At 41.1% G+C, this 27,300-nt stretch overlaps 1 non-coding gene across 1 annotated transcript; it reads right to left on the bottom strand.

Annotated features, from left to right (window-relative positions):
- Positions 1–14,787: 14,787 nt before the first annotated feature.
- LOC114806838 lies at positions 14,788–14,925 on the bottom strand. Its single transcript, XR_003754896.1, has one exon. It is a non-coding gene; the product is annotated as a small nucleolar RNA SNORA7 (small nucleolar RNA).
- Between the last annotated feature and the right edge of the window lie 12,375 nt (positions 14,926–27,300).

Here is a 27,300-nt window from a genome sequence, read left to right as displayed (position 1 = left end):
TTGTCACACACGGGGCTCACAGTTCCCCATTTTACAGATGATGTAACTGAGGCACAGAGAAGTTAAGCGACTTGCCCAAAGTCACACAGCTGACAAGTGGCAGATCCAGGATTAGAACCCATAACCTGATTCCCAAGTCTCATTCACCTTGAGAAGGGGGCCTTCACCCCACAGTCTGTAAATTTGGGCCACTCACTCTTCTGGCACAATTATCAAACACCAATGCAAAATGGGCCTAGTTTGTTCTAAATTTTGCATTTCTACCCTGTGGTGATGTCAATACATAGAGTACAATTATAAGCTTCCCTCCTCTACCCAAACAAATCAAGTAAAAACAAAGATAAGGAAGTATTTCCTCCTTGTGCCACGTTCTCACAATAGCAGTAAAACCCTAGAAATTCACATGGAGTCTCAGAATGAGTTATGACTCTCAGTGAACTCAATATGTAGACTCAGCTGAATCCAGTGCAGTACAGCACCCCTTTAAGAACAAAAGGAACTGTCCTCATTCTGAAATTCCATGCCCCGATCCAGCTTCCCTTCTTGTCATTCAAACACTGAATCCAGACCACATCTCCCCACTGGATGTGTCAGGGAAGGGAAGTAGTTTTGATGGCACAGGTTGGGTGGATTCTGGGGAACATGCACCAATTTTCCACTTAACTTGACCGAGGAAAGTCAAAATGCGGTGAAACAAAGATTCAGCACAACAAAGACAAGTGTGGCAAAATCTGACAAGAAACATGTTCTTTCCATCAGCTCTGTCCTTAGTTGGAAATGCTTTCCTTGTTGCTGAATCAACAGATAAAGCAGCATCTTTTAATAGCTTCCATTCAGACAAGCTGTAACAGGAACCAGAACAACTTGAAGATTATTTAAAAAGTTAAAAAATTCAGTTAAGAAAAACATCACCAATGATGGAGAGGAGATGACAGGGCCAGTGCAAGCAGAGAGCAAAATGACAGAGACTTAACGGCTGTGGTAGACTTAAAAATGTAGTGGGGCTAAATACCTGGGAAAGCCTCCCACCATTTATTTATTTCAGACCAATTGCAACTTTAAAAGATTTATCCACCAGTTTACAAGGGCAATTTTATTTTCCCTGCTCAAAAAGTATATACCAGAGTATATTTTGACACCTCAAATTTTGACTTTACCGTGTAGGAAGAGGATGTGATTAACATGTTAAAATATATTTAAATGTGTCGCTCGTGAAAGCCAAGGGCTGATAGCCAGGACTATATGAGTGACAGGTCCCAATGCCTGGGATATCTTCCTACTGTTTTATTCAATCATCACCATACTTGACTTTCAGCACTCAAGTTCATGGCCTCTGATATGAAAACAATAGTCCAATAATACATGACAGCTCAGGGTTGCTGAAAAATGCTCAGAGAAATCAACACCTTTCCATTTCACACTGCTGCACTTATCCTTCTCCAGGAAAACAACAGATTAGTTGTGTAGGAACTGTAATGCTTATAGGGGTGTCAAAAGTGTGACCTCTTTGTTGTATTCTTGAAATTGGTGTGTCTTTTGCAGTGAATAATTCATAAGATATTACATCTTGGATACAGGGAGTAGAGATGCTAGTGCAAAATAAAGAATGCGTTCAAACCCTCAAATACATATGGACTAGGGTAGGATAATTTAAGATGAAGTAAGAATAGAGCTACCATGATCCTAGGACAGTAGTCTTGTGATTTCCCCGAATTGAGCAGTAAAGATTATTTTCATATGGACATAGGGTAGAGCTGTCAGTCATTCAATGGATGTTTCAACCCCACCCATGAATAGGGTCTCACTGTCAGTAGCGTTTTTTGTTTTTAAGTAGAAAGGACAACAGAGAGAGAGAAAATGGTAATGACAAAATGCCAATAGAGCGATGGCTGTGATAAAAATCAATGCCATTAAGAAGAAAAAAAAAAGGTTTTCCAAAGATGTTCCTGGGACTCTTGGAAACCTGAATGAAAACCCCTCAGGAGCTTCTCAGTAACTGAAGTCATACATGAAACATTATGTATTTTTCAGGTGCCATGTACATGTTTCAAAGCCTACTGATTCCATGCCACCATTCTGGGTAATTAGATGGTAAAAGTGTCTTCCAATCAGAAATGAAAACATTTGATTTTTTAAGATGTCTAAAATTTTAACCATTTTAGGTTTACTCCTCAAGGATCTTTACAATCTATTGAATTTATCCAGACTTACATAAATTCATCCAGTCTTGAACCTATTTATATTTTCAGCCTGCACAACTTCCTCTAGTAAATACACTATTCATGATCTCCCTTCCTCCTCTCTCGCCCCGCTCCAGTCTATTCTTCACTCCGCTGCCCGGCTCATCTTCCTGCAGAAACGATCTGGGCATGTCACTCCCCTTCTTTAACACCTCCAATGGTTGCCTATCAACCTCCGCTCCAAACAAAAACTCCTCACTCTAGGCTTCAAGGCTCTACATCAACTTGCCCCTTCCTACCTCTCCTCCCTTCTCTCTTTCTACTGCCCACCCCGCACGCTCCGCTCCTCTGCCGCCCACCTCCTCACCGTCCCTCGGTCTCGCCTATCCCGCCGTCGACCCCTGGACCACGTCCTCCCACGGTCCTGGAATGCCCTCCCTCCTCACCTCCGCCAAACTAATTCTCTTCCCCTCTTCAAAACCCTACTTAAAACTCACCTCCTCCAAGAGGCCTTCCCAGACTGAGCTCCCCTTCTCCCTCTACTCCCTCTACCACCCCCCCTTCACCTCTCCGCAGCTTATCAGAGGTCATGGGCTCGACTCCCTGCTCTGCCACTTGTCAGCTGTGTGACTGTGGGCAAGTCACTTCACTTCTCTGTGCCTCAGTTACCTCATCTGTAAAATGGGGATCAAGACTGTGAGCCTCACGTGGGACAACCTGATTACCCTGTCTCTCCCCCAGCACTTAGAACAGTGCTCTGCACATAGTAAGCACTTAACAAATACCAACATAATTAACCCTCTTTTCCCCCCCATTTCCCTCTGCTCCTCCCCCTCTACCTTCCTATCCCCTCAGCACTGTACTCGTCTGCTCAACTGTATATATTTTCATTACCCTATTTATTTTGTTAATGAAATGTACATCGCCTTGATTCTATTTAGTTGCCATTGTTTTTACGGGATGTTCTTCCCCTTGACTCTATTTATTGCCATTGTTCTTGTCTGTCTGTCTCCCCCGATTAGACTGTAAGCCCGTCTAGGGACTTACAGTCCCTAGGGACTAAACGGCAGGGACTGTCTCTATCTGTTGCCGACTTGTTCATTCCAAGCGCTTAGTACAGTGCTCTGCACATAGTAAGCGCTCAATAAATACTATTGAATGAATGAATGCACTACCACTGCTGTGTGATGAAGTGCTTCCTTTTGTTTGTTTTCAACTTATCACCTTCAAGTTCCAGTGACATTTCAATGAAGGCTCATCCTGTTGTAAGACTTGAACAAAAAAATTTCCCATGAACCCCATTCACATACTTCACGCTTCCGTAATCTTTAATCATGGCTCAATCTTCATTTTTCTAGATTGAAGAGTTTGACTCCTATTGGTCTATCCTCATAAGGAAGCTCCTCCATTCCCTTACTGGTTATCCTTTTCTGTACTTTCTCCAGTATTATGTAATAATAATGGCATTTTTTATGCACTTACTTTGTGTCAAGCACTGTGCTACGTGCTGGGGAAGGTACAAGACAATAAAATGAGACATTATCTCTGTTCTACCCAGGACTCAGAATCAAAGCAAAATGAGAGAAGAGGTATCTTATCCTCATGTCTAAGATGTGCTGATCAGAACTGCTTTTCTGTATATAAAATATATAATTTTATACATTAGCAAAATAATAATTTTGCTTAATTTTTGTCCCCTTCCTGATCACATCTAGGATTTGGTTGACCTCTGTGACTGCCACCTCACATGAAGCCTGTTATTTAAAGGAAGAGTTAACAGTGACTCTCAGATTTCTAAATTGTGACTGAGCTCAGACTGCTTCATCATGTAGTTGAAATTTGAATTATTTTTCCCTGGTGCCTTTTTTTTTTTTTTTTGCACTTGATCAGATCAAAAATCACTGAGAAGCAGTTTAGCCTAGTGGAAAGAGCTACTATCTGGGAATCAGAGGACCTGGGATCTAATCCTCATTCTGTGAATTGCCTGCTGCATGTCCTTGGACAAGTCACAACTTCTCTGTGATTCAGTTTCCTCATCTGTAAAATGGCGATTCAATACCTGTTCGTCCTCCTTAAGTCTCACGTGGGACGGAAACTGTGTCCAACACAATTAATTGTATCTACCTCAGTGCTCAGAAAAGTGTTTCACAAATGCCATTATCGATCACCTTCTCAGCTTTCCAGCAATCTGCTTGGCATTTCACTGTCCAAAGGAGCTGAGTACCCTTGGCAAACTTGAAGATTTCACTGTGCATTCCTTCTTTTTGATCATTTAGGAAATTATGAACAAAAAGCCTTCTTAGCACCAATCGCTAGAGAACCAGACTAATTTACAATTCTCTGTCCCTAAAAGTGGCTACTTATCCTTGCCCTATGCTTCCTATTAGCCAGTTTTTGGTTCATGACAGAGCATTCCTTCCAATCCCCACTTTTTTTTTAAGGTCTTTGATGTGGAAACTTGCCAAAGGTCTATTGCTAATTGAAATCTATTATATCTCCTGCTTCCATTCTATCCAAATGCTCATTGGTCCCTTCAAAAGAACTCCAGCAGATAAATGAGACACAATTTCTCTTCAAACTAAGAGGACTCTTGAGGCACTTCATCCATTCCACTACATCCAAACAGTGACCTCAATTCCTAAAATTCAGTAAGTTGTTCTTGAAGTCAAATTTAAATCTCTCCTGATGCAATGAATGGATTCTCCACAGAGGACTAGTTGAAAAAGGAGAGATATTGAAAGAGGCTGATATTTGGTCATGCTATCTTCCTATTTAATTATATGACTTGAAAGAGATTCATTCATTCATTCAATCAATCGTATTTACTGAGTGCTTACTGTGTGCAGAGCACTGTACTAAGCACTTGGAAAGTACTATTCAGCAACAGAGACAGTCCCTACCCAACAACGGGCTCACAGTCTAGAAGGGGGGAGACAGACAACAAAACAAGTAGACAGGCATCAATAGCATCAATATAAATGGGTTATAGATATATGCACATCATTAAAATAGAATAATAAATGTGTCATATACACACAAGTGCTGTGGGGCAGAGGAGCAGAGGAAAAAGGGGGCTCAGTTTGGGAAGGCCTCCTGGAGGAAGTGAGATTTCAGTAGGGCTTTGAAGGGGGGGAAGTGTGCTAGTTTGGCAGATATGAGGAGGGAGGGCATTCCAAGAGGTTTTTCTCTGCTAACTGAATCAATTTGCACACAGTAAGCACTCAATAAATAGGATTGAATCAATCAATCAATGGTGTTTATTGAGCACTTACTGTGTGCCCAGCACAATACTAAGCTCAGGGAGAGTATAATACAATGAATAGTTAGTAGAATGATGCCTGCCCTCAAGGAGTTTAGGGAGAACAGTAGAGTATAAGGATATGTACTTAAGGGCTGTAGAGAGAGTGAGGATCCAAATCTTAGAGAGTACAGCCACAACTGCATAAGATAGGGTTGATTGTACTGTCAACAAGACATCTGCAAGTGCTTTTAGTTTTGATTGTATAAGAATTTCTCAAAGGAATTGAGTAAGATTAATGTCTCTCTCTCTGTGGCTATTGTGGCTATGTGACCAGTGGCTTCAGATGACAAGATGAGGAAGCATCTTTGACCTAGGCCTGAATCAAAGGCCCTCCCATACCCAACACCTCAGTGGCTAGATACTGCTTGGTAAAGTCAGTGACAAGGCTAGGATTTATTAGGGATCATTTAACAGAGATGAGTCTCCCACCACCTTCCAGCAACCATCACTCCAAAAGATGGCTGGAATTTGGGATGACAAGCTAAAAACCCTTGTTGTGGGTGAACAGAAGTCCTAATGCTTTGGGGATTTCTGGTGCTTTTCATTAGGAAGGGGCTCAGTTCACTAAACAAATCTCATATTTTTTATTTAGCTGCACAGTTGGCAGAGAACCCCGACCATCAGTGTTAGAATTCAACTGATAAAATCAAGTGCCAATAGGTTGGCTCTTGCAAAATATAAAAGCTGGCTCCCTTATGCTTCAGTGATTAGTTGGAAACACACAATCATGACGCTAGAATTTCTGGGTGAAACCTCAGCAGAAAAAACAAAATCCTTACCCTTGGAATCATTCCCTTTCCCTGACTATGTACACTCACTTTTCAGAGATCTAGGAGAGGAATGTTCTTGCCTTTCTCTGTCTGGCTCAATGTCAGCAACTAAAAAATGTATCACATTCTTGGAAAATGAACCAAATGTGGAAGGTTCAGTGACTTTAAGGTTTGGGGGTAAAAGGGGAGGTGGTAAAGGACAAGCTACAGCAAAACGACACTGAGGTATACAAGGTACAAATCAGACCTGGTTTTTACCTCAATAATATACTTCTTGAGAACACCAGGCCCTTCCATGCTACTGCAACCATGACAAACCCAGGTCTATGAATGTTTGATTGAAAAAGACATCCTGTAGAAACTGTAGCCCAACTTCTGTCCTCTAAGAAATGCCTTTCCAAGCATTCGAGACAAAAATATTGTTACTATGTTCTGTACATATTAAGCAAAAACTCTGACCCACAAAACATTTTTGGAGCATTAATCAGATAACTATTTTCTTAAGCAACAGCTGTATTAAATTTGTATATTTTATATGCACTTATGTACTGTGCATAAGTATACAGAGTCATCTTCGAACTGCAAAGCAACTACTCCTTATGGAAAGACATCTCTTTGCAAAGATAGGCTAAAGTATCTTGCAGGAACAATAGATTTAACCAGTAGTACCTATTGAGCTCCTACTGTGTGTAGATCACTGTATTAAGTGTTTGGGAGAGTACAGTAGAGATAGTAATAGGGTATGTAAGTTAAATGAATTGGAGAAAGCATAATACACAGCAAAACAGAATTAGAGTTAGCATGGGGCAGTTAGATCAAACCGAGTCCCAGTTTCCTCATCTTAGAAACAGTGGCCCAGTGGAAAGAGCATGGGCCTGGGAGTGAGAGGGCCTGAAAGTGAGAGGACCTGGGTTCTAATAGTGACAGCTTTGTCATCTTGGGCAAGTCATCTCTCTGTGACTGAGTTTCCTCATCTGTGAAATTGGGATTCAATACCTGTACTCCTTTCTACTTTAAGATTGTATGACCCAGGTGAGACAGGGAGTTTTGGTTACCTTGTACCTACCTCAGCACTTAGTACATTACTTGGCACATAGTAAGCACTTAAATGCCACAATTATAATCATCCTCATTAGTAGTAGTATCCCCCCCCCAAAAAAAAAAACTCCCAGCCAACTGATCACAAAGGCAAACTGTAAAGATAATGCAAGAGACAACCTCTGAGCACTTCAAGAGATGGGAGTACTTTCAAGGTACATATAATATTGCTACCATCACATCCCCGAAATTTACTGAAGTTCAGAAGACAATATGCTGAGGGGACATGGGGTTTGGCCTGGTCTGATGAAGACTAGGTCTACCAGGTACAGATTCTTTTCTCTTTCCTTGCCCTCAAAGGCCACACAAATCACTTGTATCCAAATACCAACCCTCATCAGAAATCTGGATCTATTTAAATCCAAATAAAGCCAAAAAAACCCACATACCATTTAAAACTAGAGTTGGGAATGATACAGCTAGAGTAACTCAATTTTGGTACAGTAGAACCTGCTTACAGAGCAATAAGGAGAAAGCTGAATTTATAAGACCCAGCCACTGTTTTCACTTTAGAGGGCTTTAAAGGATGATTTGCTTTTTTTGTGAAGCACACTCTCTAACATTTATTGCCCCTCAATGCTTAGCTCACCTAGTAAAGTATTTATTGTTTGTAAAAATTGGTAGAGAGCATTGGGTCTGATCTCTTTTTACATGTACTTTTTACATGGACTCTTTTTCCAGGATTTACAAAACTTGAGGGCTTATCAGAAAAGCTTTAACCACTGCTCAGTGATAGCAATAGTTCATCGCCAATAACACTTGGTCAAATGACTTTAGGTTTAATTTCTAGAAGGAAAAAAAAATGATAAAAAACAAAAAACTGTTGTTACTTGCAATAAATGCTTTCCTAAGAAAGGCTCACACCTAGGATTAAGTTGTGATTTGTAAATCCTGGTGGTTGCATTCATATGGAACTGAAAAGTGATCATTTTGATTTGTTTGAGCATTTTGGTTGGATTTTTATTCTTTTATATGCTCATGGAGTTTCATCGAGTATATCTGTTTCCTTTTAAATGTAGACATGTCTTGATTTTTTTTTAAGTGACACTGGTTTAAAAAAAAAAAAAAGAATTGAACATATCAAAACCTGGTTTCAAATACTGAAACTTCCTAAAAAGGCAATCTTTTCAGGATTTTAAGCCTGGATATGTCAGCCTTATTCTTTGTTCTCTTTTGTAATTTCCTTTTATGTTAAGATAAACCCATTTCCAAAATACACAATTGATTTTAAGAACTTAGCTTCCTAAAACCAGGGAACGGTTTGCTTTTCAAAAAAAAAAAAAACCCAAAAAATGAACACTTGTTCTACCAGGGGATTTTGGCTTCTAATTCTGAAAATGGCTTGAGAGCTTGGGTGGAATTGTCACTTTGGGAAAAACAGCAACCTCTCCACTTCTTCACCCCTGCTAAAACCACCAAATTAAAGGAACATCATGGAAGCAGACTGGAAAGAACACTGCAAATCCAGCTGGGCCTGGTTGCAACTTAAAAATCTGGAAGCAGGAATTCCCATTAACCATAAACATTAGGCTGCAGCTGGAGGGAGATTTAGTTTTTATTGCAGCATTTTTGAGGGTAGGGAGCTATTGTACTCTTTCAAGTACTTGGTACAGTGTTCTGCACACAGTAAGCACTCCATAAAAAACTACTGATTTTGGACCCCACCCTTTGAAAACAGAAAGAAAAGGCTTCACTAAACCTTCCTCCTAGGGCAGTGATTCTCAAACAATATTGGGTTGCGTTTGCTTTGAGGCTTCATCCAAACTGCTACCACATTAATCCAAGCATTTATCCTCTCCTGCCTTGATTACTGCACTGGTCTCTTTCCTGACCTCACTGCCTCTCATCTCTCTCTACTCCAGTTCATACTTCACTCTGCTGCCTGGATCGTTTTTCTAAAAAAAAACACCAGAAACTGTTCAGTCAATGTTTCCCCACTCCTCAAGAACCTCAATTGGTTGCCCACCACCTTTGCATCAAATAGAAACTCCTTACCATTAGCTTTAAAAGCACTCAATCCCCTTGCTCCCTCCTATCTTATCTCTCTGATTTCCTACTACTAGCCAGCCCTCTCATTTTGCTCATCTAATGCCAACCTACTCACTGTACCTTGATCTTGCCTATCTCACCACCGACCCCTCACCCTGGAACGCTCTCCTTCTTCATAGCCAACAGATAACTCCTCACCTTCAAAGTCTTATTCAAACCACATCTCCAAGAGGCTCTCCCCAACTAAGTCCTTATTTCCTCTTCTTCTGTGTTGCCCTTCATTTGGATTTGCCCCTTTAATTCACCCCTCCCTCAGGCCCACAGCAATGCATACACCTGTAATTTATTTATATAAATGTCTGTCTCCCCCTTGAGAATGTAACCTCATTGTGGGCAGGGAACATGTCTACCTACTCTGATAAGTATAGGCTGGGGAGAAGACTGGAAACAGATATACTGGGAGGAATGAAACACTAAAACAAATCAATATAAGAACAAAGACACAATACATAAAAGGACCAGAATTCTAATCCTGGCTCTGTCATTTGTCTCCTGTGGGACCTTGGCCAAGTCACTTAACATCTCTGTGCCTCAGTTACCTCATCTGTAAAATGGGGATTAAGATTGTGAGTCCCATGTGAGACATGGTCTGTATTCAACCTGATTAGCTTGTTTCCACCCCATGGCTTAATACAGTGCCTGGCACATAGTTATCACTTCAATACCAAATTTAAAAAAATATTGTCCCCTGCCCAGATGATGGAAAGGAGGGAGAGAAGACAATAATCCAGCATTTCCTGGGGCATGTTCGCAGGACTCTCAAAGGGCCAGGGGTTGGTGCTGGAGACCAGGTGAGTGCAGACTCTCCCAATGCCCCCTCTCTGGTAGCTATCCCAACACTTCTGCTCAGACCTTCCTTTTATCAGAATTCTTCTGGGAACTGGGTCTGTCCTGCAGATGAAGTGGGCATGGGGAGGGGGTCTGGGGAAGGGCAGGAATGGGGAGGTTGGTGGGGACCCAGAACACTGCTGTGGAATGGTCCCCTTAAGGTGGAGGGATTTGAGGGGGCGGGCCAGGCCCGATGTGCCCCGCCACTGTATAGAGTGGGAGAGAACAGACAGCAGCTCCTCTTGTGTCAGCCCAGTGCTCACACTGGACTTTGTCCTGCCAGTCCAAACTTGCACAACCCACACAAAATGAGCCCTCACACACCATGTGATCAAAGCTGTTTCTCCCTTGACTTAAGAAACATTCTACCCAACAAAGCTAGCCTAGATGGATTATTCAAGTAGTAGAGGTTCAGTGTCACTCATGTTCATTTATTCAGATTGTCAAATTGTAGAGATGGAGAAATTTTTTTTCAAAATAGAACTGAACCATCTATTTACTAATATCCACCCAATACATACTCAAGAACTCAATTCTCAAGGGGCCAAGATAGCTTGTTAGATTATTTCAACAATGGCTATAAGCATACATTAGGAGCAGGGTGGCCTAGTGGAGAGAACACTTACCTGTGAGTCAGAAAGACCTGGGTTCTAAGCCCAGCTCTGCAATGGTCTGCTGTGTGACTTTGGGCAAATCACTTAATTTCTCTGTGCCTCAGTTACATCATCATAATAATAATGGTATTTGTTAAGCACTTACTATGTTCCAAGTGCTGAGGATACAAGCAAGTGATGGGGTGGATACAAGCAAATTGGGTTGAACACAGTCCCTCTTGGAGCTCTGTATTAATCCCCATTTTACAGATGAAGTAACTGAGGCACAGACAAGTGAAATGACTTGTCCAAGGCCAAACAGCAGACAAGTGGCAGCACTGGGATTAGAACTCATGACCTTCTGACTCCCAGGCCCATTCTCTACTACATTATGCTGTTTATAATGGGGATTAAGACTGTGAGCCCCATGTGGGACAGGGTCTGTGTCCAAATGGATGGGTTTATATCTACCTCAGTGCTTCGTACAGTGCCTGGCACATTGTAAGCACTTTCAAAATACCACAAAAATAACCAAAAAAATTATTACTGAATAGAAAAGCTAAGATATAAAAATATTTTTTAGAACTGTGAAAAGCTTTCCAAATAATAAATTATTGCAAAACAAGGTTTTTTTTTTATCATCAGTGTAAGTTGTTGCTTCATAATTTTCATCCTTACTTTACTATTCAGGAATTGGAAACAGAGGGAGTTGTCTAAAGAGATCACAGATTTCATTGGTTTAGATCTCTAAATTGGATTCACTTTACTATGCTAGTTTTCTTCCTTCATGCCAATCTAACAAAAATACTGGCAGGAAATACAAGGTGCTAGTGGGAGCTAGTTGTGTCTCCTAATAGAAAAGCATAGTGAGTCTAGCACAATTTGAGCCTGGAGCCTTCTTTGAAATTGTCAATGTCTATGGTATCAATCAATGGTATTTATTGAGCACTTATGTGCAGAGCACTGTACTAAACTCTTGGGAAAGTACAATACAACAGAACTAACAGATATGTTCCCTGCTCATAACGAGCTTACAATCTAGATGAATTTCTATTTGGCTGTTAATAAATCCAAGGGAGATAAACACATGCAGTGTAAAAGTGAATAGATTGTTTGCAATGGGAACAAAACCAAATCAGTAGGAACAGTACTTAACCATTCAAAATTATTACAGTCAACATCTCAGAAACTTTTGAACTCTTATTTCTCTGTTTTCTAAGAAAAGGGATAGAACAGCTCCTATAAGAGTATAGATGGAAAAGATTAGGACTCTCCAGGCTGGAATGAAAAAGGCTGAGAGGAGATGTGATTGAGGTCTACAAAATCATGCAGGGTACAAACAAGATGAACAGAATTGTGTTCACCAAATCCCACAACAACAGGACATGGGAGGGATCCCAATAAAGACTGAGTGTGGTAAGTTCAAAACAAACCAAAGGGGAAAAAAAAACCATAAAGAAACTTTCACACAGTGATTGGTGAGCATATGGAATTTGTTACCACAGGAAGTTGTGCAGTGGGAAAATATCAATAGCTTCAAGAAATGTTTGGATCACCTTTTAGATGAGAAGTCCACTAAAGGGACTTCTATCAAGGGTGAAATTAGCAGTGTTGAAAAGGCACACATGGAACAGAGGAGCTCTCACTGAGTTTGCTAGTAATGCCAGTACCAAACCAAAAAATGATTTTAAATTCCAAACATCCAATTTCTTCTCTAATCATGTAAATAGCATCATCAGTCCAAAAGGATTAGTATTTGTCAAGCAGCACTTGGGGGGTGTTCCTTGGGTCCAGGTGCAATTTGGGGAACACAATTCAGTCAGATTGGTCTGAGAATCCCAGCTGGATGCACACATGCCAGCACCAGTCAATGATGCACTTAGTTACAGCCCCAGGGTTGGCAGTTTGGGACCACACTGATGCCAATTCCCTGATTAATTCTCATCTTCCCAAATCGTATAAACCTATCAGCCATCTCTAGGACTTATGTCTGATCAACCCATTATCATTAACACTTCCATATATGCGCTTTTTCACTAGAAAAATCCATCACTGATTTTTGAGAATTCTCCCTGTAAGTCCATTTGTATATGTCTCCCCTCATTAGAGAGGAAGCTCCTTGTTCGCAGGGAGTGTGCTTGGTATTTCCCAAGGGCCTAGCACAGTGCCCTGCATCCAGTTGGCACTCAAATTCTACTACTTCTATGACTAATCCTTCCATAATTAAAAAAAATAGTTGGGTCTGGCTGGGGGAGACAGTTACTCAGGCTCATCTTTCCCAGGGCAAAGTGAGCTGCAGGACAGGAGGGGAAAGTGTGGGCCAAACGTGCACACTTTTGGACCAGGATTGGTCCCTGATCCATAATCACAAAGAGGGATGACAAGGTGCCAATCATCCAATTATTTCTCCAACCAGCTTTTGTTGCCACTGTTGAAGGCAGAATAATGGCCTGAATTGACTACAGGTCTGACCCGCTAATGGCATTTTTTTTATTCAGCGTGGATAGGGAATGTGTCTGTTTACTGTTATATTGTATTCTCCCAAGCTCTTAGTACAGTGCCCTGCACACAGTAAGCACTCAAAAAAGACAATTGAATGAAAAAAAAATCAATTCAATGCTGAATATAATTTTGCAAAAGCAGACAAATTGATTAAATCAGTTTAAGGGGACCTGCAACATTAAATTGCATTCTGTTACTCAAAGGAACAGTTCTTTGTTCTCCATTTTGCATAGATAAACCATCCACAACTATTGTATTTCACCTAAAAGAAAGTGAGTGTACAATGATGTCATAATTAGCATTCAAGCATACATAAATAGTTCTATGCGGCTGTTACTGAAGGTGCTTAGAAAATTCCATTTGTAAAAGGCCAGATTATCTAGTATTCATTCATTCATTCATTCAATAGTATTTATTGAGCACTTACTATGTGCAGAGCACTGTACTAAGCGCTTGGAATGAACAAGTCGGCAACAGATAGAGACAGTCCCTGCCGTTTGACGGGCTTACAGTCTAATCGGGGGAGACAGACAGACAAGAACAATGGCAATAAATAGTATTGATAGCTGCTTAAGGTATAAACAGAAGGCTTACTACAATTAAAAAAAAATGATTAAATTGAATGCACCTTTTATATTCAGTACAAAATAAGGTCTGTAGCCCTTAATCATACTTGAGTTTCACTAAAAGGTATAACAGAAAAACATATGAAGTACCTGTGCTATTAAAGAGTTTCAAGAGAGAAACAGGAAATTTGAATTTAGGGAGCTTTTTAACTCTTAACTAAGTAACTCAGCTGTAAGGCCAAGTAACTCAGCTGTAATGCCATATTGAATTAATTCTTGTCAAGCTATTCAAGAATTGTTCTTATTTCCATTAGGTTATTTTTGCTCTCTTCTGTACAGTGATTGCAATGTGTCAGAAAACAATAAGTGAGCCCTAGCTAGTATGAGGCACCAACTACATCCCACCTAAAGCAAACTGTGATACACTTGTTTCGCCCTTGTAGCTGCAATCAATCATATTTATTGAGTGGTTACTGTGTGCAGAGCACTGTACTAAGCATTTGGGAGACTACAATATAACAGAATTGGTAGAGAGATGTTCCCTGCCCACAAGAAGCTTATAGTCTAGTGGGAGAGACAGATGTTTAAATGAAATTACAGATATGGACATAAGGAAGGGGGAGCGTGGATTATTCCTCCGAACATCTTACTATGAAAGCAGAGACAATACGTGGGCTTTGTCTTACGCGGTCACGTTGTGTCCGACCCATAGTGACTCCATGGACACATCTCTCCCAGAAAGGCCCACCTCCATCTGCAATCGTTCTGGTAGTGTATCCATATAGTTTTCTTGGTAAAAATACACAGGTGGTTTACCATTACCTCCTTCTGCAAAGTAAGCTTGAGTCTCCACCCTCGAATCTCTCCCATGTCGCTGCTGCCCAGCACAGGTGAGTTTTGACTTGTAGCAGATTGCCTTCCACTTGCTAACCACTGCCCAAGCTAGGAATGGAATGGATATGCCTCTGCTTGACTCTCCCTCGTGTAGTCGAGACTGGTAGAGTACTGGAAACTCTCCAGGTGTGATCCTGCGAGATGAATACTTGGGCTACCCAAGGAAAAATTAAAAATGGAAGCAAAAGAGTTTCTGTTGTACAAAGTGAATTTGTGGATGAAAAAAAAAAAAGAGTATGCATCTTTACAGGTCCCCTTGTGTAGGCAAAGGTGACCAAATTTCCAGAACAGAAATTTGAAAAGTTGGCAGGGACTTTAAAAACAACAACAAAACCCCAGAATGACAGGCAGAAACAGACATTCATTCAATCGTATTTATTGAGCGCTTACTGTGTGCAGAGCACTGTACTAAATACTTGAAAAGTACAATCCCTGCCCAACAAAGGACTCACAGTCTAGAAGACATGCAGAGACTGCACCACAAATAGAGAAAAACAGGGACAGAAGGGGTGGACAGGATAGAAACACATCCACTCAGCACACACAAACACAGACACAACCAGAAATGCATAACCAGCATTAAAAGGAGAAGCAGCCAAGATTATCCCTCCACTGCCAGTGCCAAAAGTGACTCTCCTCCACTGCCTCTGGGACTTCAGTGGCCATTTGTCAGATCTGCAGCGGCCGTGGAATGTCCTCCAGAGATTTCTAGAGTGGTTGCCCTTCAGAGAGTTCTGATCACCCTGGAAATGTACTGAGGACAGCATGAAGAACTGGACAAGGTTGCTTCAGTGGTGGTAGCAGTAATGTAGGAGTAGCATTGATAACAGCAGTGTGTGTTTGTTTTATGGTACTTGTTAAGTTCTATGTGGGATAGGAACACGTTAATTAGGTCAGTCCCAGTCCCTGTCCCAAATGGAGGCTCAAAGTCTTAAGTAGGAGGGAGAATGGGTATTGAATCCCCATTTTACAGTTGAGGAAACTGAGGCACAGAGAAGTTAAATGACTTGTCCAAGGTCTCACAGCAAGCAATTGGCAGAGCCAGGATTAGAACCCATGTCCTCTGATTCCCAGGCCCGTGATCTTTCCACTAGGCCTAGCTGCTTCTCTAACAGTGGGGGAATAGGAGGAAGAGAACAGAGGGGTACATAACTATCTGCTTGTCCACCACCATAACACCCCAGCCAAAAGCAGGACTTAAAATGTCCTGCTGGCCATTTTAGGAGTGGGAAAATGAGGCCCCAAAATTCATAACCATCCTACCTATATGCAGTATGTGTGGTCACTTTAAGCCAAAATTAAATCCCCCAAATAGTCAATACCCATAATATAGTCAAGATTTGCTTGTGACAGTGTGCTCTGGATGTGGGTATGGTATTTAGTTCCAAATTCCCGAGTGGATCTGAAGAAGTGCAGTGGCCAATGCTTCAGGGATCACAATTCTAAATTTGGAGGTGAGTGGAAAAGATGACAATAGAAGAGATGATGATGATCAGTTCAAGAGGAGTTGTTTGCCCTCATTTTTCCTACCAAATCCTCTCCTTCTTAATTTTCCCCCCACTATTGACAATACCACCATCCCCCTTCTCTCTCTTAAGCCTGGAGCCTTGGCATTATCTTTGATTTCTCTTTCAACTCCCATATTCATTCATTCAGTCTCATACCAGCTCCTGTCAATTCCTTCTTCACAACCCCACCAGCATCTATCCCTCCCTCCCCATCCAAATTACCACTATGCTGGTCCAAGCACTGGTCCTATCCCAACTTGATTACTCTATCAGCCTCTTGACAGAGGTTCCTGTATCTCTCCTCAGATCATTTTTCTAAAATGTTGTTTTTCCCTACATCTTCCTACTCCTCAGAAACCTCCAATGGTTGCTCATTCCTCTCCACATCTAGGAGAAACTCCCAAATACTGGTTTCAAGGCACTGATTCAGCTCTATCTCCCTACTATTTATCCTTGCTTCTCTCCCACCATACCTCAGCTCTCAGGCTTCACTTCTCAAGCCAATTTACAGTGCTTTTCTCTCAACTCTCCCACCACTGACCTCTTGCTTATAACCTCCCTCCTGCCCAGAACATTCTTGACCTTCAGATGTTGCTGAGAACTGCTTTCTCCCCATCTATAAAACCTTTCTGAAGTCACATCTCCTCCAGGAGGCTTTCTCTCCATCCAATTTCCCTCTCTACTGCCACCTCAGCATCACCTAACCACTTACCTTAACCCCAGCCCCTTGTAGCACTTTTATACAAGCGCTCAATAAATACTACTGATTCAGACCTGAAACCTTTTTTATAAACCAAATTAAGCTAAACCTTCTACCCACTGCCATTTTCTCACAAGCAAATGTATATTACTAATCTTTGATTGCAAAGGAGTTTACAATCCATCGCCATGTCTATTCTAAATCCCAACACATGGCATTCAAAGCCAAGGCTGGGAGCTCTACAATACATGGAGACTGGAAGGATGACACTGTGTAGGAGTCAGAGCATTGAAGAACCCAAGGAGCTCCAGGGTGGAAGATAAAGGTAGAAGCTCTTCAGGGATGGACGTGTTTTTTTCTGGGTGCTTTTTTTGGGGGGGGATCAGAGGGGTGAATAAATCAGGGTAAAATCAAAGTATTTTGATGGCTCTAGGCCTCAACTACCTTCCCTTCCTTTGCTGATATTAGGGAAGGGAGAAGGACATGAGATCCACGGACTCCCACCCTAGGAAATAAATAACATTTATCCTCTTCATTTATAATTGTTGATTGCCTAAAGACACAAAAGGTCCACGTCCTTAATGTAAGAGGATGAGAGAAAAGGGAAGAAAAAGTGTCTTTTATGTGAAATTTTTATTTCCAATTAAAATAAAATTGGAAGAGCAAGAGCAAGAGCAGCGTCAGAATGCTATCAGGACCATGAGGTTTTTAGTGCTAAAAAGGCAGCTGGACAAAAAATACCCTATTGATACACATCCATTTGCCTACTTAACTTCAGCACTTATACTATCAATCAGGACAGCCCAGGGAAATGTGAATGACATCAGTCAAAACAATAGGATATAAGTATCTCTTTTCAGTGATTAGATCCACATAGTACAAAAACTTAAATAATTTGAACTTTGAAAATGTGATGATGGATTGGCTTCCATTAGGCTTATGTTTTAAAACATTCCACAAATTCAGATAAAACGGTGCTAAAATGTTATTGCAATAACTAAATAAATCATAGACTTTAGTGTATAAGTACTTTAAAACATAATAGATATGAGCATTCTGTGTATAATAAAAGGGTAAAGAATGTACTCTGTACATTTTTATGCTTTCGCTTATGCCACTGTTATCCTGGAAGTAACCTAAGTTGCACTCTTCATCAAAGGCTCTGAGGAAATGTATATTACACCACCAAAGAGGCTACGGAATTTGCTGAAACCTATGATTTCCAGGTACTTAGGGGCAAAAGGAGGTATTTTAAGGTTATCAGCCCAGTGTAATTTGCCACTGCTGGAAAAAACTTCCTGGACAAAACTGGCTTTTATCTCAAAGTTGCAGCCATCAACCATCATTTCTGGCCTCTGACTTCTTGGCTCCATTCGCCAAACACTTGGGATGCTCTGACTTTGGAGTTGCACAGCTTCCTTTGGTCAGGCCAGGAAGCAAGAATCATCTATAATTGAATCATGTATTCTCCTCAAGTATCTTATGTATATAGCCAGCTCTTCTCACTGGACCCTTTCTCAACCAAAGTTTTGAGCTACTTCCTTGCTTATTTGGGGGCAGAAGACTACATTATGAATTTTAGAAAACTGTCTTAAAGTCACACTGAGTTCTTGCACTTAGTCTCAAATGCCAGAAGGTCCTTATGATAACAGCAGATCAATCTTATTTATTGAGTGCTTACTATCTGCAGAGCACTGTACTAAGCGCTTAATACAGTGCTTGCTTAAATCCTGCAAGGGTCCTACGTTTTGGGGTTTTCTGTTCCGTTGAGCCTCATATGGAACAGAAACTATGTCCAACCACCTCCTCCAGGAGGCCTTCCCAGACTGAGCCCCCCTTTTCCTCTGCTTTTCCTCCCTGACATCAACCTGACTCCCTCCCACTGCTTTACCCCCCTCCCCGCCCCACAACACTTGTGTATATATGTACATATTTATTCTATTTTATTAATGATGTGTATATCTCTCTAATTCCATATATTTCTATTGATGCCTGTCTATTTGTTCTGTTGTCTGTCTCCCCCCCCTTCTAGACTGTGAGCCCATTGTTGGGTAGGGATTGTCTCTATTGCCAAATTGTACTTTCCAAGCATTTAGTACAGTGCCCTGCACACAGTAAGCACTCGATAAATATGATTAAATGAATGAACCTACTTCACTTGTATCTGCCCAGCACTTAGAACAGTGTTTGACACATAGTAAGTGCTTAACAAAAACTATTAAAAAAAAAATCAAGCAGTTTTATTGAGCTCTTGCTTTCTGTAGACCACTGTTCTACACACTTGGGAGAATGCAATAAAATTAGTAGACATGATCTCTAACCTCAACGATCTTTCAATCCAGTGGGAGAGAAAGACATTACAATGAATTACAGATAGGGAGAAGCAACAGAGTTTAAAGATATGTACATAAGTGTTATGGGGGTTAGAGAAATTGCCTAAGCACCTCCAACTACTTAAGTGATGAAGTAGTAATGAAGGGGTAATAGTGGGGGAAATAGGATGGGAAAATGAGAAGTTAATCAGGGAAAGCCCCCTGGAGGAGTTGTGACTTCAGAAAGGCTTTGAAGATGGGGAGAGCTGTTGTCAGCCACATATGAAGGTGAAGGGAGTTCCAGGCAGGAGGGCAGGTGGGAACAAGAAATAAGAAATGAGAATAAGTCACTGTAAGTGAATTGGCTTAAGAGAAGTGATGCTTGCAAATTGAGATGTGGTGAGAGAAAAGCAAAGATAAGCACTAGACAGGTAAGAGCTGAATGATTCCTTTGGCATCAACAAAAATGAGAGATAAGGGAAAAGAAGGGGGAAGACCAGGCTTAAATCCCCAGGGCTAAAATCATGTGTCTTGGGAGCTACCTAAATTCCAGTGTGCATTCTTCAAACCCTGATCTTCCATAGAGAAGCAACATGGCTCGGTGGAAAGAGCATGGGCTTAGGAGTCAGAGGTCATGGGTTCTAATCCCAGCTCTGCCACCTGTCAGCTGTGTGACTTTGGGCAAGTCACAACTTCTCGGTGTCTCAGTTACCTCATCTGTAAATGGAGATTAAGACTGTGAGCCTCACGTGGGATAACCTGATTACCCTGTATCTACCCCAGCGCTTAGAACAGTGCTCAGCACATAGTAAGCGCTTAAATACCAACATTATTATTATTATCCAGGCACTTTTAAAGCCATAGTAGAGGCATTACTTGCAATAGGAAGGAAAGCTAGTCCTCAAAGTCATTTGAGGGACTAAGCCACTAATTGGCTCCCTACTATGAAAACTAGGCCCTGCAAGCTCTAGGGGGAAATCACTCTGATAATTCCAATTATATTTCTACTTCTTCCTAATGCCACTATTAATCCTCCTATTATCAAATGCCTCAGTTTTCCTGCATTTTGATAAGTGGTTATTTTTTTGAATCAAAAAAAAAATCTTCAGGAGCATCTAAGCTCTATCTGCCTCTGTAATCAAGGTTTTTTCCTTCTCTTTAGCTCTAGAAAGAATGGTAGCTAAAACCACATGACAGGGGAGATAGACTAAGAAGGTTCTTTTCTGCTTGTGTGTCTGCCTGGGCAACTAGCTTGTGTGAATAAATGCTCCGCAAACAGCTCCCCTCCAGAAGTTCCTTCAGGATCCTGGCCTTCATCAGAGATCTTTCATTCCACTACTATTTTCCAACCCCATCTGACCTTTGGTATGCTCACTGGTCAGCATGTCTCTTCCAGACACACACATGTCTCTTCCAGAACAGCCATTTATAACTCATTTTGGCTATGTTTTTAATCCATTTGTGCTCCATCAATACCTAGTCTCCCTCAAATCTAAGTATATAGTCTGTTAATTACCATCACATGTTTTACCCAATTTTCCCCTCAGTGCCTTCAACAGCAAAGTTCCCTATTGCATCATGTAAATGCCCCTTCAAGTCACTGATGGCTGATATCTTTCATGTAAGCAGTTTTCCTGTTTTTCTGCCTTTTCATTCTTAGCCCATTCCTCTCCCTGTGATGTTAACTGACGTTTAAAAAAGAATCGTAATTCCATTAAACAGTACAGGCAGGTCGGCAGTGTGTTTGTTGGGCAGAAAACCCTCCTATGCCCCCTAGTGGCTCTCAGGTTTATATTCACCTCTAAGTTGTTCATCCTCAGGAAGCTTCAAGAGGCAGGCTCCAGGGTGATGATGGGTTAGAACTCATATCCAAAATTCCTCCAGGGTGTGCTCAGCCAACCTAATCTTTGTAAGGAGAGTCTTCTAAGCATTTGGTTATTCACACCTAGGCAGACACTTCTGCCTAAATTGCAGCTGGCACATTTTGAGAGCTGCCAGGAATCCCTGAGGGCTATAGCAGTGCTGGGAATTGTTTTTTCTGAGCATTGTGATTTTAGAAATATTAAGAAATGAAAGCAAGAAAACTCAGAGCTAGAAGATAGCTCAGGAGTCAAACCCGAGTCACTGGTTTACAAAGATTTTCAAAAATACTTCCTAAGTGAAAAAGTTGTTATCTAAAGAGAAGAATAGACCAATGTTAAGAATGACATTTATTAAATGGCACAGCATAATAATAATAATAATGTTGGTATTTGTTAAGTGCTTACTATGTGCCCAGCACTGTTCTAAGTGCTTGGGGTAGACACAGGGGAATCAGGTTGTCTCATGTGGGGCTCACAGTCTTAATCCCCATTTTACAGATGAGGTAACTGAGGCACCGAGAAGTTAAGTGACTTGCCCAAAGCATGACCCCCCCCCAAAGATGGCTGGCATTCTAATTCCCTTCTTAGATATGAAGAAAATGAGCTTAGAAGGCTGCATTAAGAAGTACAGCCAGGTTAAGCACGGAGGTAAATGTTCCAAGAACTTCTCCCTTCAGATCATTAGCTCTTCCACCCTAAAGTCTATATTAGTGGAGTTGTATTGTTTTCAGTCAAACGAAAACCCATTTCCTATGTGAAATACTACAGCAGCTGACTCAGAGCACACTAGACTCTGCATAATATAAAACTTGTATTTGCACCCTTTATTCACCCCTCCTTCAGTCCACAGCACTTATGTACATATCCATAATTTATTTTTTATTAATGTCTGACCTCTATCTAGACTGTAAGCTTGTTGTGTGCAGAGAACATGTCTACCAATTATGTTATATTGCATTCTCCCAAGCACTTAGTACAGAGTTCTACAGACAGAAAGCATTCAAATACTGAAGAAAAAAATACCCAGGCAGTACTGTCAACTCCCAGCCTGTAACAGTATAAACTTATTATTGTGAGCCAGGAATGTATCTCATACTTTTGTTTTAATTTCCCCATTGCACTGCACCCATTGATCAATCAATAAATACCACTATTAACAGAAGGCTGGACTTTCAGCTGTTGAGTAATTGGTCATCCATCTTTCTGCTAAGACTGAAGCCCCTTCTGACTTTCCTAGCCGATCACTACACTAAGCTGTTGAAACATGCTTTGTTCCAGTTGTTTCACTGCAGTTTCAGGGAAAGGGGTAGGGAGTTGATTTTTGGGAAGCTTCACCAGGTACATCTTTTCTCTCTCTACCCTATTAGCAGTTATTCCATTTAAAAACTTCCCCAAATTAAACAAAATGTTTTCTTTCCCTCTAGACTGTAAGCTCACTGCTAACATTTGTGTTATTCTCTCCCAGATGCTTAGTACAGTAATTTGGACATAGTAAGTACTCAATAAATACCATTGACTGATTGATTGATTTCATATGGAGGAAAAGGAGGTTTCATGGCCTAGTAGAAAGAGCACAGGTCTGGGAGTCAGAAGACCTGGGTTCTAATTCCAGTTCACTTACTTGCCTGCTGTGTAACCTTGGGCAAGTCATTTCACTTCTCTGTGCCTCAATTACCTCATCTGTAAAATGGGGATTAAATCCTACTCCTTCCTACTTAGACAGTGAACCCCATGAGAGACAGGGTCTCTGCCTGACCTGATTATCTTGTATCTACCCCAGCACTTAGAACAGTACTTAGGTGATAGTAAATGCTTAAAAAATACCACAGTTACTAGTAATAATTATCTTTATACATTTTCAAGGTGAAATACTTCAATTATAAAGAGTGAGACCAAAGGGAAAGAGAACAAGAGGGAAGAGAAAGAGAGCATGGAAAGATGGGGGATGAGGAAAATAAAGAGAGGGGAAAGGGGGAAAACTTGGGTGGGTCAGAAACAAGGAGGGGTAGAAGCTTACACGCCACTAGAGGTCCAAAGGCTAAAGTATCCGCCGCCTCTTTTTCATCATCATCATCATCATCATTATCCATATTTCCACCCCTATAATGATTTAATTCTCTGATGTACTTGGGGATATTTCAGTGTAAATGTAGACAGTCCCTACCCCCGAGGAGTTCACAATATGATGGGAAAGGTACCACACATGGAGAAAACCCAAATCAAAAAAAAAAAAGCCCCTTAAGTGACAATAAGTCCAGAGAAATGAGGTAAGAAATTTCCCAAACAATGCAACATGGTCCAAAAAAGAACAATCACCTTTCTAGACTCAACTACAGATTCCTTCCAGCCTTTGGAATCAGTGTTCTAATTTTGCAACATGCTCAAAATGTTGTGAAATCAAGCATTTATGTACTTTCCATGAATTCTGAGGTGGGAGACACTGGGGTGAGGCCTCACTTTCCTTCTCCTGCATTCTACTACATTAACCAAAGCCTTCTGGCCTTGACAGTAAGAAACATGTCCTCCTACTACTGAAATTTGCAACTGAAATCTAAAACCTCCAAGAGAAGAAGAGTTCTAACAATCCATGGACTTTTGGTTTTCATTTCATGCTACTCATTACTCTTGAAAACATCTCATCATTTATTCTTATAAATTCTACTTTTCTATGAAAATTGCCCCTTTAGAATCAACATCACCGGTATTTACTGGGCTTGTACTGCATGCAGAACAAGGTACTAGGTAAGTGGGAACATACAAAAAAAGAACAAGACAGTCCCTTCACTCAAGGATTTATAATCCAATGCAAATTCCTTGAGGAATTAGATCATTTCATTGAAACTGTCAAGGTCTCAAAATGTTACCCACTACAAATAAACTGATTGACTGTACAAAATCTGTCCTGTGAAAAGACAAACTGGGTATGAGTTGAGGCTTGATGTGTCACCTACTTCTTGAAATGCAGAAATACACTGCTGTGCATAGCTGATCATCCTGTGGGGACAGAAAAGGAAGGAGTTGGAAGCCTGAATGTTGGACATCAGAGCATGCAGGAGATGCAAATTAACCACACTAATGCTCAGGAGAAGCTTACCACACGTGTGGATATTGCATAAAAGGACTGGAGATATTCAGGGGGCAGGGGGCTAAGGACTGGGCTCTAATTCTATAGACTCTGATCAAAACTTGGTAAGCTGAGATGTTCAGGTGGGCATATGGAACATTAGAGATAACTGATTGATTAGGTTCTAAAAAAGTGAGACCAGAAGCCAAAGCAAAGGGGCAACTGTTTCAGAGAGCTTTAAAAGAACCTCCAAAGCATAAAAGAAACTATTACATACCTCTTAAGGTCCCTCCCTCCCTATCCCCCAAAACACAAGCAAAATGCCCTCACCAAACGATGGAAAATTCCTACTTTTCCATTTGAAAAGAAATTATTTTGGAATCCCAAACCACACCAAGAACTGAGGACAACAGCCCTCATTGCATTAGCATCAATCCAAAGAGAATATTTTGGTCCCTACTACAGGTTAAAGAAACCAGAAAGAAGTGGAAAGCAGAATTCTAATGAAAATGTAGTAACTGTGAATTAACAAATAAAATAAAAAAGAAGTCCCAATACATATTTGTTTCAAAATAATGTGTGTATAGATCCACCTACCCAGGGCAATGATATCTCCCTCTGAGTTTCTTTGGGAAGCCAACCATATGCAAGCCCCATATGCATTCTGTGTTTTGCTGCTGCAGGCTATATCCTAAAACAGCACAATAAACCACTTCTGCTTGGAATTAACTGAATCTCTTCATAACAGATTACCATCAATAGCTTTATAGAGGCGATTATCAGTTACAATTGTCTGCCAAAGGACATTAGGTTTAGTGTTTCCATCCATCTGGTCATTAAGCACATGTCAAACTCAAAGTAGCAGTGGTAATTTCTGTAATTAAGGCCACCATTATTGTTTCCTTTACTTAAATTGGGAGCCCAAATTACTTGCTTAAATGCAACCACCAGTTGGTCCCCACACACTGCAAAGAAGACTAGCAGAAAGCTCAATCTAATTGCATTTGCAATCCTCAGTGATACCACGATTAATAGTGTGACTACAGAATGAACTGGTTCCTGACAGTTTGATCTTCCTAAAGCTTACACCCACCATTAGACATAGGAATATCATTTCAGGAAAATTTGATGGTGTATGGTTGGGTCGGGGTGCAGAGGAGGAGGAAGGGGAGAGTAGGGAGGGGTCAAGGAAATGACCTGTATTCTGAATACTGACTAAAAGCAGCCTGGAAAGTTTGGCTGAAAACTACCCGGGAGAGAGAGTGGTGGTGGGGAAAACTGTGTTCCACCAAGTGCCAAAAGGAAGACCAGATTAGATAAATTCAAAAACTGAGCAGATGTTCTGCATTAGGCAGTACAGATAGGAGAAATGTAGAAAAAGCCTAAGAAGAGGAGGTTATATCAATTAATTAAAGTTCCTTCCTCAGACACTTGAGTTAAGGACCATGGCTCTTGCTGAAGGGAGATTTTTTTTTTCCTCCCTGAGGTTACTTTAGCATTGCTTAAAAGTACCGGTAAACTGACAGAAAGGAAAGCATAAAAGAACAGAATTTTTGCTTCACTGCGGTTAGAGAGGTAATTGCCCCAAGAATTGTTGGGCAAACAAGTCCTCTGAACATATTGTTCTGAAGGCTCAACTCTCAGACTCCTGTACTACTTTTTATGTCTATCATCATCATCAGTGGTATTTATTCAGGGTCTATGTGCAGAATACTGTACTAAGTGCTAGGGAGAGCACAATACAATAGAATTGGCAGACATGTTCTCTGCCCACATTGAGTTTACAGCCTAGGAGGGGAGACAGACATGTGCTAGGAATCTGATAGGCCCCAGGATATAGAAGGTATGTGCTACCCATGGAAAGTAAACTAAAACAAAGGATTTTCCTACTCTGTGACTCCTTAAAATGCAAGCCAACAAACTAAGAGCTGAATATTCTTTTCATGGGAAAGAGCTTGAAAAAAGATGGATCTCTCACCAGTCACATCCAGCCAACTCTCAATAGTTCAGGTTCTCAGGAGACCGTGAGAAGATGGATAAATGAAACACAGGTACTCTAAGAACCCCACTGTAGTCAATCAATTTCATAGACTGATTTGAGCATCAGCTTCTCTCTCCGGCCTCCCAAGAACATAAAGGAATTGAAAATTCACTTGGAGCAGGGGACAAGGGGCTCCCTTTGGAAAATGATTTTTCCCCTTTTTATGCTCTTGCCCCCATTTCCCATGAGTTTCCAATTGCCTCCAAAAAGAGAGGGCAGCAATTCATCCTTTTTTCCAATTTTACAAATCAGGTCACCCTGTTTGAAAATACCAGCTTATTCTAAACTGTTAAGAAACTGCAATGATCATAAGCAATGAGGCAGGGAGGGTGTGGGAAGAGGTGGGGGTGGGTGGTGTGTGGGGTGTGTGTGTGTGTTTTCAGGTCATAGTCATTTAAATTAATGATAGCATTTATTAAACCCCTAACAGGTGCCAGGCACTGTGCTTTGCATTGAGTTTGATCCAGGTTAAATCAGATCAGAAACTGGATACTGTGAAAAAAATTCAAAGTCAATCAGTGTAAAGGGTATCCAGATTTACATTGAATAAAGGTGAATTCCATTCCATACCCTTTTATGCTGTGTCAAGTCCACATGAGCCCCTGAGTTGCAGCTAAACACAGTGCCAAGCCTCTGTGCTCAGTAGTATCTGCCCACGCACAAGTTGTTCAGCTACAACTTGGGGAGAATTGAGTGGAATCCATTCAGCCGAGTCTACCCAAAAGTCTCTGGGGTTTCAGCTGAACAGACCACTTTTCTATGCCAATATGATAAGTCCTGTGAAGCTCAAGGTTAGTTTCAGGATGCTAAGTAGAATTAATTATACTTGGGCAGTAGTGGAAAGTGCAAAGTTCTGAGAATCAGGAGACCTGGATTCTAGTCCTAGGTCAATAAGTAGCGGGATGCCTGCCACTGGTGGTGAAGATTTCGGGCCAAAGAAGCAAATAGAGCACTCCGTGGTGAATACATTCAGTGGGAATCCTGAGTAAAAGCAGTTAGCTAATACAGGTAGAGAAGACATCAGTGGCTAGG

Source organism: Ornithorhynchus anatinus, chromosome X1, assembly GCF_004115215.2.
Source record: "Ornithorhynchus anatinus isolate Pmale09 chromosome X1, mOrnAna1.pri.v4, whole genome shotgun sequence".
Taxonomy (NCBI): domain Eukaryota; kingdom Metazoa; phylum Chordata; class Mammalia; order Monotremata; family Ornithorhynchidae; genus Ornithorhynchus; species Ornithorhynchus anatinus.
The sequence above is the reverse complement of the archived record's forward strand: the minus strand, read 5'-3'. Positions and strand labels throughout refer to the sequence as shown.